This window comes from Adiantum capillus-veneris, chromosome 29 (genome assembly GCF_014529385.1).
Source record: "Adiantum capillus-veneris isolate H3 chromosome 29, ASM1452938v2, whole genome shotgun sequence".
NCBI classification, from domain to species: domain Eukaryota; kingdom Viridiplantae; phylum Streptophyta; class Polypodiopsida; order Polypodiales; family Pteridaceae; genus Adiantum; species Adiantum capillus-veneris.
Genome location: NC_140959.1, coordinates 122,672,046 through 122,691,740, shown reverse-complemented (window position 1 = coordinate 122,691,740; position 19,695 = coordinate 122,672,046). Strand labels below are relative to the sequence as shown.

General features: G+C 46.7%; 1 protein-coding gene across 2 annotated transcripts in view; it reads right to left on the bottom strand.

The window, feature by feature from the left end:
* FOLT1 (folate transporter 1) overlaps positions 1 to 19,695 on the bottom strand; it is a 102,148-nt gene that overhangs the window by 40,253 nt on the left and 42,200 nt on the right. The gene's annotated exons all lie outside the window — the stretch shown is intronic.

The following is a 19,695-nucleotide window of genomic DNA, read 5'->3' as shown; positions in this document are numbered from 1 at the left end:
CATAACAAGCAACACAGTAGTCTTGGGACAAGTGTCCCCCTTTCCCCTTTGAGAGAGAGTGCTTGATAAATGCAAAAACAGTTAATTAAATCAACTAATTTATCATTGGACACCTTGGGAGGCCAACCAATAGGCTTTAGGCACACCATGAGAGCAACATGAGGAGGAGCTTGACGAGTGTCCTATGTGCTTTCTTTGTACCAATCTTGCCTTGTGTGAGGGGGTGTGTGTGCTCTCTCATCCCCCTAGCTTTAGGGCTCACCCCCTCTTTTGTAGGAATGGGATTGGACTTTTTAAACACCTTACTATCAAGCACCTTAGTCACCAAGGATGACAAAGCACCTCAAGCTTGGGTAATGTTTCCACAAGCACCTCAAGCTCCCTAGTCGGAAAGCACAAGAAGCACCTCAAGGATCTTTGTCAGCAAGCACGACGAGTACCTCAAGCACCTTAGTCATCAAGCACGACAAGCACCTCAAGCTTGGGCCGGGTTCCCACCTCAAGCTCAGCCCTAGCTTACCTAAGGTTAAAGGACTTTTAACACAAACCTTTGAAGGTCTTTAATGAAGCTAACCCTAAGGTTTTTTAAGCTCCATTGGCTAACCTTGCTGTTCGACAGATCATCTCTCATTTGGACCCCTTTACCATTGGCCACATGTCGAGATAGACAAAAAGCACATGTCTATATTCTAACCCTTGTTCCCGTCTATTCTCCCACATTAAATGATCAGTTTATTATGAGAAAATCATTTTGGGTTTGTTAAATATTAGATTTTTATGACACGGGTGAAGGTGCAGAGCGTGGAGTACCCGCTTGTACTAAGTTTAAGCAATATAAAGAAATAGCGAAAGGGGCGCCAAGGTTTCAGACCAATGCTCTCTTGGGGTGGAACTCCGCCACTCCCCGTCTCGTGTGTCGTGCACTCTCTATCTCTTTTACTTCAGTTGTTATTTGAAGTGCTTAAAGTTGTTCAATCATTTCTTTTCCGTTGGCACGTGGTGCTCGTCCCCGTTACACAGATTACCTAGATGGAATAAAGTCACTACTTCTTTTGTGATTTAAGGGATACTGATGGACTGACAGTATTCTGTTGTATGACTTTATGAAAGAGGTGCTTCGAAATGTAAAATCTTGAAATGAATCTGTTATATGTGCTCTCTCATGTGAGTAGTGTTTGAGTTCTATTTGAAAGACGAAATGACTTCAACATTTCGGTCTTGTTCTCCGGAGAGATGAGATGGACATGATAGTAACAATATTTCGTCAATCAAGACATCTGCGTAAGATCAGTGAGATCTGGATATGATTGTCAAATATGTTTCAACAGATCATGATTCTCATCCAAGATCTCAACGGAAATGTGCTTTGAATTTTCAAAGACAGTCATCTTTGTGCGAGTGTTGGATATGTGTTGTCTAGTGCGTCAGTACTTAGCGTCAGAGCCAAATATGTTTCAACAGATCATGATTCTCATCCAAGATCTCAATGGGGTAGTGATGTGAATGTGATTTGAATTTTCAAAGGCAGTCGTCATTGTGCAAGTGTTGGATCTGTTGGATATGTGTTGTCTAGTGCGTCAGTACTTAGCGTCAGTGTCTACTGAACTAGTTTCTAGCTTGTGTCAGTTTTGCAGACGTAATGGAGGGTGATTACAATTCTTTCAAGAGGGGGATATGTCACAAATGGATGACGTGGCATGTCCGATTGGACAACCCTAGTGAAACTGACAGATTCAATATTATAAGTTGTTCCAACTCATGGGGTTCTATTTACGTTGACATGCTTACGTGGCAGCGCTCTACGGACATCCCCACGGATTGCTCTGGGTACTGACGCGGCATCTGTACGGATTTCCGCAATTTGTGCTGGCAGCTTTTGGCGTTAGGAAATTGAGACCAGATGCTTTTGGACTTGTTTTTTTTCATGTAACTGCTTTTAGCAGCTTTTAGCAGGCCATCGGCCTCTAAAAGAATTGCTAGGGCCTCTTTCTCCCTCAAATTGTCTTGGGCACTACGGAGAGAAGAGGACCCTCGAACATTGTATTTTGCCAAGCATTAATAATCAATTTGGTTCAAGTCTGTAAGTCATTTTCAGTTTCTCTCACGTGTGTTGCATTTTAGAAGGTATGTTGCATTGGGACGAGATGATTTTGGACTTTTTTTTTTCATGTAACTGCTTTTAGAAGGCCATGGGCCTCTAAAAGAATTGCTAGGGCCTCTTTCTCCTCAGATTGTCTTGGGAGCACTGCAGAGAGAAGAGGACCCTCGGACACTGTATTTTGCCAAGCATTAATAATCAATTTGGTTCAAGTCTGTAAGTCATTTTCAGTTCCTCTCGAATTCTCGGCTTGGGGTGTCCAAGTCTATTACAGCAACATTGATATTGGTACGCTCTTTCTTTTTCTTTTATGTTATGGGTTATCAAAGAGTGTAAAAGGCCAGGCAAGTTCAGCCAGAAAAGATAACGAGAGAGAACAATTTCACAACACTCAAGACACAATCTTTTCGAGCACATAGTTGATTCCTTGCAACATGTTTCAAATGTCACCTATGTGCATGTGGACAAGCTAACTCCTATTTCTAGGGTTTAGGACAACCTAGGAAGTGTCTTGGCACCCTCATGGGGTTGTACGTAGGACGTACATGCCTAGACACTCTAGAGTAGTTGCATACCCTTTGATTGCACATGAGCATAGCCATTGTCTGCTACATGTAGGCACTAGGGAGTGTTCCCATACAATTGCATTAGTACTCCGTCTAGGTATTCTATAACAAACTGCTGACGTGTCAAAGCCTAAAGAATGGAGCAAACTTGCAGATGCTGGCCGAGGGGCCTAAACCCTAAGAAGAACAAGTAACAAAAGAAGAAGTCCTACAGACTTATGGGGACCCCGTTCGATGGGGCCCCAAGTGACAAAGGATTAAAACAAAGCAGGACCTGCACACACACACGCAAAAACTGATGACGTGGCAGATTTCGAAAATTGCACTGGCATGATGACGTGGCAAGCTGTACAGATTTCCGCTTTCTGCGCTGGCTGATGACATGGCAGGCTGTACGGATTTCCATGATTTACGCTGGCAGCTTTTTGGCTTTGCTTTTGGACCAGATGCTTTTGTGTTTAAAGGCTTTTTACTGTAAACTGCTTTTGGGGCCTAGGGCCTTTAAATATGAGGTTAGGGCTCATGCTTCCTGGAGAAGGTGCAAAGTCTGAAGTACCGCTTGTACTTTGATGATGCAATATAAAGAAATACCGAAAGGGGCGCCAAGGTTTGGGGCCAATACTCTCTGGGGTGGAATTTCGCCATTGCGTGTCGCGTGTCATCTCCCTCTCTTTCAATTCAGTTGTTATTGAAGTGCTAAAAGCCTGTTCAATCTGTTCTTTTCTATTGGCAAGTGGTTCCCGTCTGTCTTGTGACATATTCATATGCATGTGAAGCACTCTTATAAGTGAGTTTATTAACTCATTAAGAAGTGACGTTTTTATTAGAAATCGTGGGAATTTTATTGGCATTGCCTGACCCACCTTTAATCCCATATATAAGTGACCCTACGGGTCAGTTCTCAAGCAAGAAGTCACTACCCTCAGTACCAGCCCACGTACCCGCAATACCTCAGCACCTCCTCTAGCGTTTTTGCACTAGATCAACCAGCACCAGAGTTTTGAGATTTCAGCCATAACCTCGCAGTACCATCGCAGATCCAACCATCAGTACCAGCGTTTTCAGTTTTCAGCCCAAGACAGCAGATCAGCCAGTGTTTTCAGATTCAGCCCTCAGATCAGCTAGCGTCTTTCATTTTTCAGCCCATCCTCAACGTCGGCCATAGCAAATCAGCCCATAGCCTCCTCGAGATTGCAGATCCCAATCAGAATCCATAGTGTTTTGCATTTCGAACCCTTAGCCTCTCAAATCAAAGCATCAGTGGCAAGATCCCATGAGCATCTAGGACCATTGTATCAGCATTTGTGCTATCTAAAAGTAAATACCTCTCTGGCGATAGAGAGGGGGACCCTTGGAGGGTCTCTCTCTCTCTCTCTCTCTCTCTCTCTCTCTCTCTCTCTCTCTCTCTCTCTCTCTCTCTCTCTCTCTCTCTCTCTCTCTCTCTCTCTCTAGGGATGGTGATATCATCCTCCTAGGAGACTTCAATGCTCGAACGGGCAACTTCAGACAGTCTTCTACGACACCTCAGATGAGATGCTTAGAGAGTTGGATGTGGGTGAGTTGGGGTTTGACAGATGCTCACATGACAGAGAGCAGACTGAGTATGGGAGATACCTCACGGAGATGACGACTACACATGGGCTAGCCATACTTAATGGCTTACAGCGGTTTCCTGGAGCAGCAGGCTTCACATGCTTTCCACACAGACATGGGGCCAGTACAGTGGACTATGTTATGACACAGCCGAGCTTTATTCCTTGTATTCAGGATTTCACGGTGGGAGCCAGACCAGTGGGCGTAGCAGTGGATCATGCTCTCTTGACACTGTCCGTATCTTTTCAGTTTAGTACAGCCCAGAAATCAGGAGGCAGGTCACACACCCGTTATACATTTACACCAGAGACTGACTCGGTTTATACAGAGGCGATCTGGGATCGTCTATGCACAGTTGCTCCAGGCCTCTCAGTAGAGGAGTGCACTACTTTATTGACTGAGACACTACATGATGCAGCATCAGAGGCATACCCACACACTCAACCGGATCGGAGGCGACATTCTGGGAGCATGCCCCAGAATAGTTGGTATGATGAGGAGTGCAGAGAGATGAGAGCCCAGCTTCAGAGGGATCTTCATTTAGGAGTCATCACCTACAGACAGTCGCGGATTGCTTTCCGGCGCCTTGTGCGAAAGAAGAAACGAGCTTACCTGGCCCAGATGGAGCGAGACTTGTATCAGTTGTTCTTGAGTAGAGACTCAGGCGAGGCATGGCGACTCTTCCATGAGCACTCCCCTCCCCCAGTGATTACTTCTCCTGATGTGTGGGGCCAGTATGCGACATCGTTATATACGGTTCCTGGGCAGGATCCCCTTCCAGATCCTACAGAGCCATGTCCACCTACGAGCACCTTCTTTACCACTGAGATGGTAAAGAGAGCCATTGATAGGATGAGGACCAGGAGGGCTTACGATCATGACGGTCTAGTAGCGGAGCACTTTATACATGCTAGGGATATGCTGATGGAGGTTCTTGCAGTGTTGTTCAATCGTGCCATGTGTGAGGGATTACCTGAGACTTGGAGGTTGTCTACTATTGTGCCTATATTCAAGGCAGGTGATCCTACAGAGCCTGGAAATTACCGCACTATTATGGTTGGACACACACTGGCACGATTGTATGCATCCATTATTGAGCAGCAGTTGAGTAACTGGGCAGAGGGTGAGGGTGTACGGGCAAAGGGACAGGCAGGTTTCAGGAGGGGTTTCTCCACTCTTGACCATATTCTGACACTCAGAGCTATCATTGAGGAGGGCAGGTCACATGGGAGACGGATTTATTGTAGCTTTGTGGATTTCCGCAAAGCATTTGACATGGTACCGAGAGCTCGACTGATGCGCAGACTGCAGGAGATGGGGGTGCCCACAGTGTTGATTTGGGGGATTATGGCTTTATACAGATCAGTGATGGGACATGTACGCACCCCAGAGGGGATATCTGACTTAGTTCACTCCACTATCGGGGTGAAACAGGGTTGCCCATTGTCTCCTACTCTATTTGGTATGTATGTTGATGAGGTGTCTGATTACATTAACAGAGAGGGTGATAGAGGTGCCCAGCTGGCAGGGACGTGGATCCCATTGTTGTTATATGCTGATGATATTGTCTTGATCTCTGACTCACCAGAGGGTATGCAGCGACAGTTGGATGCATTACACAGTTTTGCAGAGGATAGTGGATTGTCTGTAAACCTTGGTAAAACTAAGGTCATGGTGTTTAACACCACACCGCAGTGGATCAGGAGATCGGCACCGACCTTCACGTATGGTCAAGAGATTGTGGAGTATACAGATGCATACACTTACCTTGGGATAGTCTTCACTGGGCCGAGGTTTTCTTTGGGGAGAGCAGCAAAGACTAGACTGACCAGAGCTTATGCGGCCTTGGGAGGCTTGGAGAGGATGTGTTCGCAGGTTCAATTCCAGGAACCTCGGACAAAGTTATGGCTCTTTGATACTTTAGTAGCCTCAGCTATGATGTATGGGGTACAGGTATGGGGACCTTCTGTAGGCCAGGATGGTTGGAGAGGTATGGAGAGGCCCTTGGTATCTATGATCTCCCGATTGATTAGAGCCAAGGCCTCCGTACCTCACGCGATCATTCGAGCAGAGCTAGCTGCCCCCCCCATGGAGATTGAGGCGCTTACCAGATCAGTGTCCTTTGTGCACAGCCTATGGGATACTACTAGAGACAGATATGCTAGATTGGCCCTTGAGTCTTCCAGACAGTTAGCTCTACAGGGGGACACTTCATGCTGGTATGCACAGATGACTTCATGGTTTCAGACGCATGGCTTCACCATGGACAGGTTGCCCCCTTTCCAGTATTCTCTTCAGGCACCCTCACTGTCTCTTACACGGGTGGAGATCACTAGACTCATTCGTCAGGACCTGATCCAGCTCGACACCAGGAGGACATGGATAGAGCCGCCTCAGGAGTTGAGCACAAAGATGGCTTTCTATAGAGAGCATCTTCTCCACCTCACAGGAGATGGGTTTGTGATTCGACCCAGCTACATGGACACACATATGTCTCATGGTTTGCGTTGTGCCATTGGTCAGATACGCACATCCTCACATCAGCTCGAGATTGAGACCGGTAGATTCAGAGGGATACCAGCAGACAGCAGGATATGCCGATTATGCCAGAGAGAGCCAGAGACAGAGTTGCACTACATATGTCATTGCACAGTGTTCTATGAGATACGGGGGCGTTTCCACTGCTTATTCAGAGAGGGTTTTGGTCCTCTATCTAGGGTCATGAGTTATGAGGATCAGAGATGTCTTGGACTATATCTACTTGAGTTACACAGGTATAGAGACACTTTACTCGGGAGAGCTAGAGAGAGGCAGTCCCAGAGACACATTACAGATTTCTTTTCACTAGATATGGGACAGCCAGAGGAGCAGCCACCACTGCAGAGCTCGTCCCACACTCATTCGACCACTACTGGCACTCTCATCGACCGAGCATTGGAGCTACAGAGATACAGACGACCGCGACTGAGGAGAGGAGCTACACAGCATCGACGGAGACTACAACAGAAGATTCGAGCCATACTCTCTCGACATCCAGAGTGCAGATGAGGATGGATCCTCACCATTTCTTCCATCTTTGTTTCACACACTGTTACATCCAGTTTACCGGGTACCTATTGTATCAGCTGCTACACCCACGTAGTTTTAGATTGTAGTAGTAGTAGTAGTATTTTGTTCCACTTCTAGTTCTTTTCTAGTTCTTTTGTACCCAGACATGGTATTAGATTCACTATTTTGTAACTGATTGGTCTCATAGGTCATTTTGGCCTTTTGAAGACGTTAATATAACATTTCATTTCATTTCATTTCTCTCTCTCTCTCTCTCTCTCTCTCTCTCTCTCTCTCTCTCTCTCTCTCTCTCTCTCTCTCTGTGTGTGTGTGTGTGTGTGTGTGTGTGTGTGTGTGTGTGTGTGTGATGATTGGATCTCTTATGGCAAAGTTATTTGGGTGCATAATGGAGATGAAATTGAGTGATTGGGCTGAAGAGAATGACAAGCGGGTTTTCGTCGATGCCATAGCACCATTGATCATCTTGTCACTCTTCGTGTTCTCATGGAGGAAAGTCGGTTGAAAGGCAAGCGATTGTATTGTTGTTTAGTCGACTTTAAGAAAGCCTTTGATATGATTCCACGTAACAATTTGTGGAGAAGGATGGAAGACCTCCAAGTGCCAATGAGTTTATGCTTGCAGTTTCTCGAATCCATGAGAAAGTGATCTGTCAATTGGCATGGGAGGAGGAATTTCAAAAAAAAATTGTCAGCACTATTCGAGTTAAGCAAGGATGTCCGTTGTCACCAACTCTCTTTGGTCAATGCATCAATCAATTGGAACAAGTGGTACTTGACTTTATGCAAGAAGAAGGTATGGACGAGATCACTATTTGCAATGCAGTAATCATGCTTTTGTTGTATGCGGATGAGGTAGTTCTTCTAGCACAAACTTTAGAAGATGCACAAAAGCTTATGGTTGTCCTTGAGAACTTTTGTTTGCATAGTGGGCTGATTGTGAATGAATTCAAAACAAAAATTATGCTTGGGAAAAATTATGTTTGTTAAGCAAGGATGTCCGTTGTCACCAACTCTCTTTGGTCAATGCATCGATCAATTGGAACAAGTGGTACTTGACTTTATGCCAAAAGAAGGCATTGAAGAGGTCACTATTTGCAATGCGGTAATCATGCTTTTGTTGTATGCGGATGATGTAGTGCTTCTAGCACACACTTTAGAAGATGCACAAAAGCTTATGGTTGTCCTTGAGAACTTTTGTTTGCATAGTGGGCCGATTCAAAACAAAAAATATGCTTGTGAAAACCGACCATAAGGAGAAGCCATGCATTGTGTACAACAATGAGACACTTAAGGTTGTTGAGAGCTTTAAGGACCTTGGCCTTGAGGTTCCGTCCAATCACAAGTGGCATGAATGTGCTATGCCTCATTTGGAAGCGGGTAAGAGAGCATATTATGCATTTGAGAACATGTGTAATGCGGGAAACATCGAGTGTTGGGTTCTCAAGAAGTACCTTTTTGATGCATTGGTGACACCGGTTCCTCTTTATGGAGTTGAAGTGTGGGGTGGGAGCATCTCAAAGTCTACTTGGAAAGAGGTTCCGTGCCAACAGATATTGGCCCCAAAGACTAGCGCCCCTTTCGGTATTTATTCTTATATTAATCTTTGAGCAAAGTACAACCGACCCGCGGGTCCTCGCTCTCACACTCTGCATCCAGATGCCCTGCAGAGTGAGCCCCTAGGGTCCTTATAAAGAGTTACAAGGGATGTTAAAAACAAAGCCCCAAAAGCAACTTAACTCGTCTAAAAACTGTCATAAAAAGCTGTCAGCATAATCTGCGGAAATTCGTACGCTCTGCCACGTCAGCAAGTCAACGTAAGTTACGAAATTCCGTATTGCTGCCACGTCAGCCTGTCAACACGGAAAGTGAGCGTCCGTACAATGCCACGTCAGTAAATCAGCACGTATCGCGGAATTTCGTACAGTTCTGTGAGTGTCCGGGTGGCTCTGCCACGTCACCAATTTGTGACATACCCCCCTCTTGAAAGAATTGTAATCGCCCTCGATTACGCCTACAAAAACAGACAGAGGCCATAAACTGTCTTAGTAGACACTGACTGTTAGTACCAACACACTAGACACGACACATCTAGCACTTGTACAAAACGGCAATCACATTACAGGACATCACTCAACATCGCAGGACATCACATGACAAATCTCAAAAAAATTAATTCCAAATCCCAGACCATGCCCATTGGCAACGTATTTAGTAATCGCATCTAGATCCATTTTGGACCTCACTGATGCCCGATTAACTAATCCTTATTGCAATCATGTACGGTGCAGCGGAAGTGAATGTTGAACTTTTGCTCAAGATGAGTGCTCCGAACTGTGCTCAAGGGTTCCTTTTACTTACGGAAGAGAGAGCCTTCCGTTCCTTTAGTGAGAGAGTACAAATGATCACAAACAAGCGGGAAACACTGTGAGTGAAGGTGTTGAGACTGAGAGATAGAGAGAGAAGAATACGACACTAGCATGTTGTCAAACCCTCCTCCGAAGGCCCCACTCTCTATGGCGAGAGTGGTCTACTATTGATTGCACAAATCTCTACAATGCTTTGGACTTGCCGATGATGAGGACGACGATGAGACGGGCTGAAATCTGAAAATGCTAAGGGCTGAAATCTGCAAATCTTTATCTGCTGAATTCTGACTCTATGTCGGTGACGATGTCGGTGGCGATGATGCGACGACGACGTGCTGAAAACGCAAATGCTGAAATCTGTGTTTTCCGGGCTGAATCTGCAAACTTCGATGGACCTGACCGTGCGGCAAGGATCTGCTGCGGGAAGGTGAGATCTGCGAGGTTCGGAAGTTCTACTGCGGAGTCTTGATGCTGAAAACTGAAAACACTGGCCTATCTTGAGGTTCCATTGCGGTAGATCTACAAAATGCCGAGGCTGATCTGCAAATCAAAAACGCTAGGGCTGATTTTGTCTTGATCTGCAAAAACGCTATTGATCTACTGGTGCAAACTGCTAACGCTAGGGCTGATCTGTGATCTGTTGTTGCCAGGTTGCTGCAAATGCAAAAAACGATGGGCTTGTCTACAATGCAGAAAACGCTAGGTGTCCTGCTCCAAAAACGCTAGGTGTCCTGTGGGAGTCCTGCTAAGAAGGTGCCTGTTGAACACGCGGTTTTTGCTGCCTCTTCTGCCAAAAAGTGCTAGCGCTAGGTTTCTATATATACAAACTTAGCAAACTTTCCCTACCTAGTTCCCAACAAAAGTCACTTAAAAACAATAAGTGAAAAATGTCAAAAATAGGGAAAATAGGTCTATGCACTGTAAAAATGCTTCTGATGGGTTCTTATGGAAATCTAATGACCATGTTGTGTGCAACCAGAGGATATGCATCTAATCTAAGTGTCTGGACATGCACGGTCTGCAAACAGACTCACAAAAGTGCCAGATCACTTCCTAAACTAGGCTGACTGAACTGAACTGATTCCTGAACCCATGTCATGAAGTAGCTTGTCCACGTACACATAGGGTTAGATGTGCACGTGACAAATCATGTCTATAGAGATTTATGAGACCGAAATGTTGCAATCATTTCGTCTTTCAGTTCCTGCAATCAAACAAATAAAATGAGAGAGTACAAATCAATCATATTCAATTTCAAGAATTCCATGTCATAACGTCATACAACAGAATACTGGTCAGCCCATTAGTATCCCTGAAACCCAAAGGAGACATCAGTGACCTTATTCAAAAATCAGGGTAATTTGTTGACAAAGGAGCGGAGTGACTCCCCTCTTGTGCAAACCCGCTGCACTAGATTCACCCTGCTGAATTCGGGGTTCTATCGGAGTAGACTATGCTAAACCAAATGCTTCAAGGTGAATTTAACCAAGAACCGCCTAATCACTTTACCTTTTACCTTTCTATCCTTGTGTGCCAAAATCTGTTCTGGAACGAGTATCTCCTCGCTTTCCTCCACTTTGAGTTGCTCATCACGCTCCCCATCAACTGGCACATCGCCTTTAAAAGACTTCAATAGACTCACATGGAATGCATTGTGAATCTTCCAAATATCGAGCAGCTTGAATCTAAAGGAGACATCATTTATCTTTTCTTTTATCTAGAAAGGGCCATAATACCTCATGCTCATTGCTAAGCTTTAGAAAAAGCCGCTCCTTTCCTTTTCATTTTCTTAGGCGTGCCTTCTCAAAACATGAGAGCACCCAATCGTCTTCCTTTAATTTCAAATCTCGTCAATGTGGATCTACTGCCTTCTTATGTCGTTCTTGAGATTTTGATAAAGCCTCCCGAACCTTGGCAAAAGCAATGTCCAAGTCCCTCATAAACTAGTCGGCTTCAAAAACCTTATCTTTAGTGCTAAGGAAGGGTGGAACCTTCGGAGCACCTTCAATGATCTCAAATGGCGCCTACCCCGTCGAAGAGTGAATCGTGTTATTGTAGGCAAGTTCCACCAAAGGCAAAAAAAATTCCCATTGAGTCTTCTAATCAGAGATGGAAGACTTCAATAAATCCATAACAACTGAATTTGCACTCTCAGATTGAACATCTATCGACGGGTGGAATGATGACGAGAAAGCAACCGTGTGCCAATGTTCTCCCAAATTGCCCTCCAAAACAAACTCGTGAATCAGGGATCTCTGTCCGAGACGATTGTCGCAGGCATGCCATGTAGTCGAAAAATCTGTGCAATGAAGAGTCTCACTAAATGATCCGGCTTGACTGTTTTCTTCACTGCAATGAAGTGAGCTTGCTTGCTAAATCTGTCAATGACAGTCCAAATGGCATCATGCCCACGCTGTGTCTTTGGGAGATCAAAAATGAAATCCATTGCAATACTTTCCCAAGGGCAGGTGGGAATGGATAAAGGTTGTAGTGATCCCTGTGCCTTATGCCTGTCAAACTTGACCTTTAGGCATACTAAACAACTACGAACAAAGTCATCCACATCCTTCTTGAGTCTCGGCCAAAAGAAGTAACGCTCCACACCTTTCAAGGTGGTGTCGATGCCGTGCTATGAATCGCGGAAATAGCCAAGACTAGGGGCTTCTGAGACAATGCATCTGCCACCAAGCTTTTCTGTCCCTAAACATGGACAATCTGGAAGTGAAACTGTGACAAGATGTTAGCCCACCGCATCTGCTTTTCCAAAAGCTGCTTCTATGACAAGAAGTAGCGTAAACTCTGATAATCATTAGAGACCGTGAAATTGGCTCCGAGTAGGTGATGTCGCCACTGAGTATGAGCATGGATCACTGCCAATAGCTCTTTCTCATAAATTTGTGTTGTCAATTCTGGCCTTGAAAACAATCACATGGCCTTCTTGCATTAAGACCGCTCCCAGACTATGATTGCAAGCATCACAAAATACTTGGAATGACTTTTGCAAGTCCGGCAAAGTCTAACACTAGTCCAGTAGTCAGTTTTTCTTTAAGTGTCTGAAAGGCAGTCACCTTTATCGATCCCCACGAGAAAGGGACTCCTTTCTGAATCAATATGTGCAAAGGGGAAGCTACCTCTGCAAACTTTCGAACGAACCGCAGGTAGTAAGAACACAAGCCCAAGAAGCTTCTAACTTCATGAACATTCTTCAAATCTGGCTAGTCACGTTTAGTCTCAATCTTGACCGGGTCCATCTGTACTCCTACTGCTGAGATGATGTGTCCCAAAAAGTGCATCTCCGGCAAGAAAAATTTACTCTTTTTGGCATTGATAACAAATTTGTGATCACGCAATGCCTGAAAGACCTGTAGCAGATGGTGTCGATGTTCTACTATAATGTCATCAAAGAAAGTGCCGACAAAAGATTGATACTCTCGGAAAATCCTATCCCTCATTCGGTTGAAAGTCGCTGGGGCATTCGTAAGGCGAAAAGGCATCACCAAAAATTTATACAAACCGAAACTTGTCCGAAAGGTTGTCTTATAGACATCTCCCGGAGCGATTCTAATCTGATGATATCCGCTTTTCAAATCAATCCTACTGAAACAAGAGGATCCCTGAAGTCGGTCAAGAATATCATCGATCCTTGGAATCGGAAATCTGTTTTTAATAGTGATTTTATTGAGAGCTTTGTAATCAATGCACATTCTCCATGATCCATCTTTCTTTAATACCAATAAAACCGGAGAGCAGGAAGGTGAAGTACTCGGCTGGATAATACCCTTTTCAAGAAGTTCTTTTACTTGGTTCATGATCTCTTCATTCTGGGCTCGACTAACACGGTAACAGCGCAACCGCGAAACGTTTCACCTTGAAACGTGGCATTTCACTACGAAACGTTTCAATTTAAAATTAGAGCACAGTGAAACGTGAGGCCAAAACGTGAGTTTAGAGACTTTGAAACTAAAACTATGGTAAATTGTTGTTAGTGAAATGGCTCGTGTTTCACTTGGTGAGTGAAACGTTTCAAGGCCCGAAACGTTTCACCTCCCTCGACCTGTCGAAACGCGTTTCATGGTGACGCTGCACGGTAAGGTGGCCGGTTCGGTGGTGTACTTCCAGGAATCAGATCAATAGTATGATCCTCAGGACGAGATGGGGGAAACTCGCCTGGCAGGCCTTCAGAGAAACAATCAGCATGTGTTTGGAGAAAACCTTGGCGTTCTTCGTCAAGTTCAGACATGTTTGTTCTGTGTTCATCATTCAACTCTTTCAAATAGATAGAGTAAACAAAGAGACTGGATTTTACTAATTTGGAAATGGCCGAAGCCGATACAATAGGGACGGACTCGCCCTTCAATTTTACATCTAGTACACTGTTTCGGCTCTTTTCATTTGTCAAGGTTGCTTTCTTGGCTCGATAGTCGACCACGGCGTTGTTCTTATGGTACCAAGGGACTCCTAGGAGGACGTCACACCCTTCCAAAGGCACGATATAAAAGTCCTCGTGCCCTAAATACCCCTGACAATGCAAACCAAGTTTGCCAATGACAGGTGTAATGGCTATGTCCCGTCCTAACGGGTCTTGGCTCCTCCATCAAAGAAAATAAGGGCTTCTTATCTTTCGCTTTGCCCCAAGCTCGGCAAAGTTCCGTACTTTCATCTATCTGGCTTGGGTTAGTACCCATGCAATTTGGTACCTGTCTTGCGTTCATCTTGCCTTTTCTGCCATGTTCCTCTGCTGCACTAGAACTCTCTGGCATGTCTTCAGTGATAAGGGAAGTTCAGTCTGTCCATTTTTTTTTCCGAAAAAAAGATCCTTCTTTTAGTTAATGAAACTGCCCATGGGGCTACAACCACCTCTACAAGAGAGGGCTACAACAATCATGATGGGGACACTCTCCCAATGAAAAAACAGCATATGTACAATGAAGCTAAATCAAGAAATGGGAGGAGGGAAAAGCCACAAAGGTGGACGGTAATGCCATCTGAGTACACCCTGGACCATGGTGAAAAAAGGCCCAGGACGCCAGAGTCAAAGGAAAGCCTCTCTGCACTCCCGCATGCGGTCGGAGCTGCCCTAGAGTCTCTCTAGCTGTCCTCTGAGAGTATGGATCAGCTCTAGCCAAAGATCGCGAACAGTCTCTACTGGTGGTACAGGGCGAGCCTCGAAGATGCGGAAGCGGTGGGCTCGCCAAATGAACCAGATTGGCAGGCCACTGATGAGCTTCCAGCACTCCTCTCTCTCACTTCACCACTGATGTGGAGTAAGCTCTGTGGCAGGCTAGAGTGTAGGTCCACCCCCTTGCATCACTATCATCTTGCTGGTGGAAGATAGCTCAAACTGAAGTGCCAGGCCCGTGAGAGTGGACCAAGCAGCTCGCCCCCAAGTGTACTATCGAGCAGTGGACAGAGCTGGCATCAGTTGAAGAACACGAAGCCACACCTGTTGTGCCAACGGACAGTCCCAAAGACAATGACGCTGACTCTCCACAAGATGGTCACAAGCTACACATGCGGCCGAGAGACCACTATGTACAAGCCATCTCCCAACTGCTGTAGCTCTGTGTGCAACCAGCCACTGGAACAAAGTGATTCGTCTCGTCTATCTGGAGTCCCACAACCTCTCCCAAAAAGCTGCCAAGAACTCAATTGTGAGACCCTCCTCCTGCCAAGGTGCTGCAGCAGGACGAGCCTCTCTCTGTGCTGCCAGTATGTGACGTCCCAGCCGAACAGTGTACTGAAAGAAAGGGACACCTGGGTGGTTTGCAGAGGAGAAAGGGTCCCTCCAGAGCCACTCTCCAGGATCCCACTGTACTCGTGCTAGTGGACAGCTCTCCCAAGCCCACAGTCTCCAGTGGCCAGACTCAAGAGCTGCTAGGTCGGGATCTATGACACAAGTTCTCCCACACATGCCCACCACTCGGATCCTCTGAAAACAGCACTCGGCCACCTGCCGGGCCTCTACTGCAACTCGGTGTAAGCGTCCCTCACCCTATAACTCGAAAAACAGGGAGTACAGTCTCTGAGCAAGCCCGAACTAAGATAAGAACCTCCAGTCGCGTGAAGGCTCCCATCCATCCGGGTGCTGCTGACTCGAGAGGTGTGAGACACTCAGCTAGGACTGCCTCTGAGGTGTCCTAACACATGCTCTGCACCCCTCTCATGGCCTGTAGTAGCTGAAAGCCCTGGAGCTCCTCTGACAAGCCTGAAAACTGTAACCAATCACATAGAGAGCGTGCTGGACCCTCTGTCATGGGACCCTAGGAAACATGAGGCCGACTACCAACCAAGTGGCCTCTCTGAGTGCTAACCATGGGGTTCCATACAAGGGGCTGTCTCAGGCGCTCCTCCAAGCAAGTAGGTTGACGCTGCTCCAGGCCTCGCCGCAGTCGCTCCCAAGATCGGAGCAAACTCACAGCGAAGCGGTCCTCCATTCTCCTGCTCAAGCCAACTCTGCGCACCTCCGTGAAAATCCATCTAGTCGAGGGTCGCCAAGGGCCTCCCGCCTGAGGCACCCTAGCACTAAGCCGATTAAGCAAGAACTCCTTCCAGGACTCCTCACCTGGAAGAAGTCCTCTCGCGATGAACTTCCCAAGAAGGGCTCTGCTTTGCTGTGTTGGGTCTATGATCCCTAGCCCTCTCTGAGAACAAGGAAGAGTGATGGCCTGCCATGCAACTTCCGGCTCGGGCTATCTGAGTGTCACGCCGTGACCAAAGGAAGTTCCTGATCAGTCTCTCTACCTGGCTGATACAAGAACTCCAGAAGATCCAGCAAGAAGTGATGTACCACATAGTAGCCAACAACACTTGGTTGGCCGCTACAACTCTGCATGCCAGAGAAAGTCGTGCGGAGCTCCAATGTAGCAACTTCCTCCTGAAAGACAGGAGGAGGGGAGCAATCTGTTGCTCGGGAGACAAGTCCAAACCAACTTGACAACCCAAGTAACGAACTGCAGTCCCTGGGGGAATCCACCTGAAACCCTCACCTGGCATCCAATCGGGCATAGAAGCAGTACCAACCGAGAAAGCCACTGTCTTTCTCCAGCTGATCAATGCGCTAGATGCACAACAGAAAGTCTCAAGAGTCTGCTCACACATGTGAAGGTTGGCCTCCTGGCCATCCAAGTACAAGGCTGGGTCGTCTGCAAACTCAGCGTCTAGTAGCTCATCTCCCCGAATAGGAAGTGCCAAGTCACGTAAACCAACCTGCTATGAAACCAAAAACCTGCTCCTCAGCATAGAACAGAAAGAGGAAGAGGGCAAGAGGACAGCCCTGTCTGACCGAGCGTGTAAGCATGAAACGATCACCTCTACCTCCTGACAAAAGTACTTGACTGTGTGCCCGTCTGTACAAAGCTAACACCCCTCTAATCCAAGCATCTAAGAAGCCCATCCTGCGTAGAGTGCCCTCCAGAAAGTCCCAGTCAACTCTATCGTAGGCCTTCTCAAAATCGAGAAGAAGAATCACCAGATCCTCACCACGGAGCCACGCTAGGGCAGAAGCCTCCCAAAAAGTAGAGATGTTGTCAAGGATACTACGCTTCTTGACAAAAACTGTCTGAGTCCCACGTATAATGCTGTATAATGCTCTCTAAAAGTGGCTGAATCCTCAAACTCGGAGCCTTGGAAAGAATTTTGTAGGCTGAGTTGAGGATGGTGATGGGGCGCCACTGTCGAATCTCATCCAAGGAGCCACCCTCCTTGAGAATGAGGTCGATCAGGCCCTCGCTCATGCTGTCAGGCATCTCTCGTGTGTGCAGGATGTACTGGAAAGCACTACAGAGATCTGAGCCAAGCAAGTCCCAGTACTCCAAGAAAAAACTAGGAGTCAAGCCATCCTCACCTGGACAACTACCATGGGGGAGTGCGCTAAGAGCCGTGTATAGCTCCTCTAACTGAAGAGGCAGCTCAAGCCTCTGGCATATCTCCTCAGTCACAAGAAAAGGCATCTGTGCCCACACCTGCTCTGCATGCATCCTGACACTCTGACTGAGGCTCTGCAGATAGTAGATCACGGTAGAAATCAGTGGCAACTGCCCGCATGTCCTCTGGCTCGGAAGCAACTGACTCGTCGGGCCTCCTCAATTGACTGACCTTGGCATGCGAATGCCTAGGTCCCACTGCCTCAAAGAAAGCGCTTGTCACTCTCTCACCCACTTGGGTCCACTGACTCACCCACTTGCCTCAAAGAAAGCGCTTGACACTCTGACTGAGGCTCTGCAGATAGTAGATCACGGTAGAAATCAGTGGCAACTGCCCGCATGTCCTCTGGCTCGGAAGCAACTGACTCGTCGGGCCTCCTCAATTGACTGACCTTGGCATGCGAATGCCTAGGTCCCACTGCCTCAAAGAAAGCGCTTGTCACTCTCTCACCCACTTGGGTCCACTGAGATGCCTGTCAATGGAAGGCAAACTCATGGCGCCTCTCCTCTGTGCTGACGAGCTCCTGGCGAGCCTGCTGTAACTGCTCCTCGAATCAAGGATTGTCTGGATGCTGCTCCTGCATCCTCTCTAAGGAAGCAACGCCCCATCGGAGACGCTGCTCCTCTCTCGCTATAGCCAAGCGAGCCGAAGACTCCTGGCGAAAGAGTCGACTAAGCTAAGCAAGTCCTGAGGCCACTCTGTCAGCAAGAGACTTCTGCATGTCTAAGCTCTCTGTCCAAAGAGCCTCCACTCGCTCTCTAAGCGCCGAGTCTAGCAAGACCCTCTCTGGGATGCGGAGCATCGTGCTCCCCTTCCTCTGTCTATCAGTCACTGTAAGGATCACTGGAGCATGGTCCGAAAAGGAAGTCCCTGCTAGCATGACAACTGTCCCATCCAAGTCACAAAAGTGGTCACTAGTGTAGAAGCAATCTATCCGAGATAGATTCACGAGTCCCACTCTGTGGGCCGAACGAGAGAAGGCCAGGCTGTCTGGGGGCCTCACAAAACTAGAATGCTGCCATACATCTATAACCCGCAGAGTCATACAAAACCTCTCCCAAGCTGCCAACTCAACACCATGTACAGTAGTATGGCTCCCACTAATCCTATCTGAGGGTTCCTCCAACATGTTGAAGTCACCCCCTATGCACCATTGCTCTGCCTACGGCAAAGACTCAACAATCTGAGACCAAAACTCTGCACGTGCACTCGCCACATTGGGCACATAGATGTTCAGGAAGCCCACAAGACAACCCTAAACCTGCATAGTGATCCACTGAGCCCTGCCTGGCACAATAATCCCTCTGTCCACATTGGCCTGCTGCAAAGAATCTGCAATAGGCATACACACCCCGCCCTGGATGCCTCGAAGTCCAAAAGCAGCTGACCAAAAAGTCTCATACCGTCCACGCAAAAGCTAACCACAACGTCTGATCTGGCTCTCACACAGGTGATGCTCCTGTAACATAAGAAGGTCAATCTCTCCTTGTTGCTAATTGGACTATTTTCTTATTTTTAATGATTAATCTCTTTTTAGGATATTTTATTATGTGCACTAAGAACTGTTAAAAGATTGTAGCTACAGGAACTGCCATCAAGAACGGACAAACTCTGATGTGTCATTTGATGGGTGACGGTAAACATCGCGAAGGAGTTTCCGTAAGTTCGGTGGAAAGGGCCAGGTTACGAGTGCCCGTGATGCGTCACATGATGGGTGACGGGTGCATCAATAAGGGGGCATCCCGTAGGCTAAGGAGGAAATCCGAACTGAGTAAGAAAATACGCGTAAGAACGCAAGCACAAGAATAAAGATGGGTTCAATGAAGCTTTTTATGAAAAGCAGGAACAGTCGCCGGAGGGCAGATGCTTTCCCGCGAGGAGTCTATGCCTGCATTGCATCTGTGCCGTGTTCTGCACCCGGGGACGCCTGGAATGTGTTCGTATAGCATTATTTTCACTAACTGAGTGAGTTTTTAAAGTTTGAACAGGTTCACACTTTATTTTATAAAGTGGCCGGTCACTTTTAAGTGACCAGCCCTTTTATTAATAAAATAAAGCAAGGCTCTTCTTAAAAATAAGCC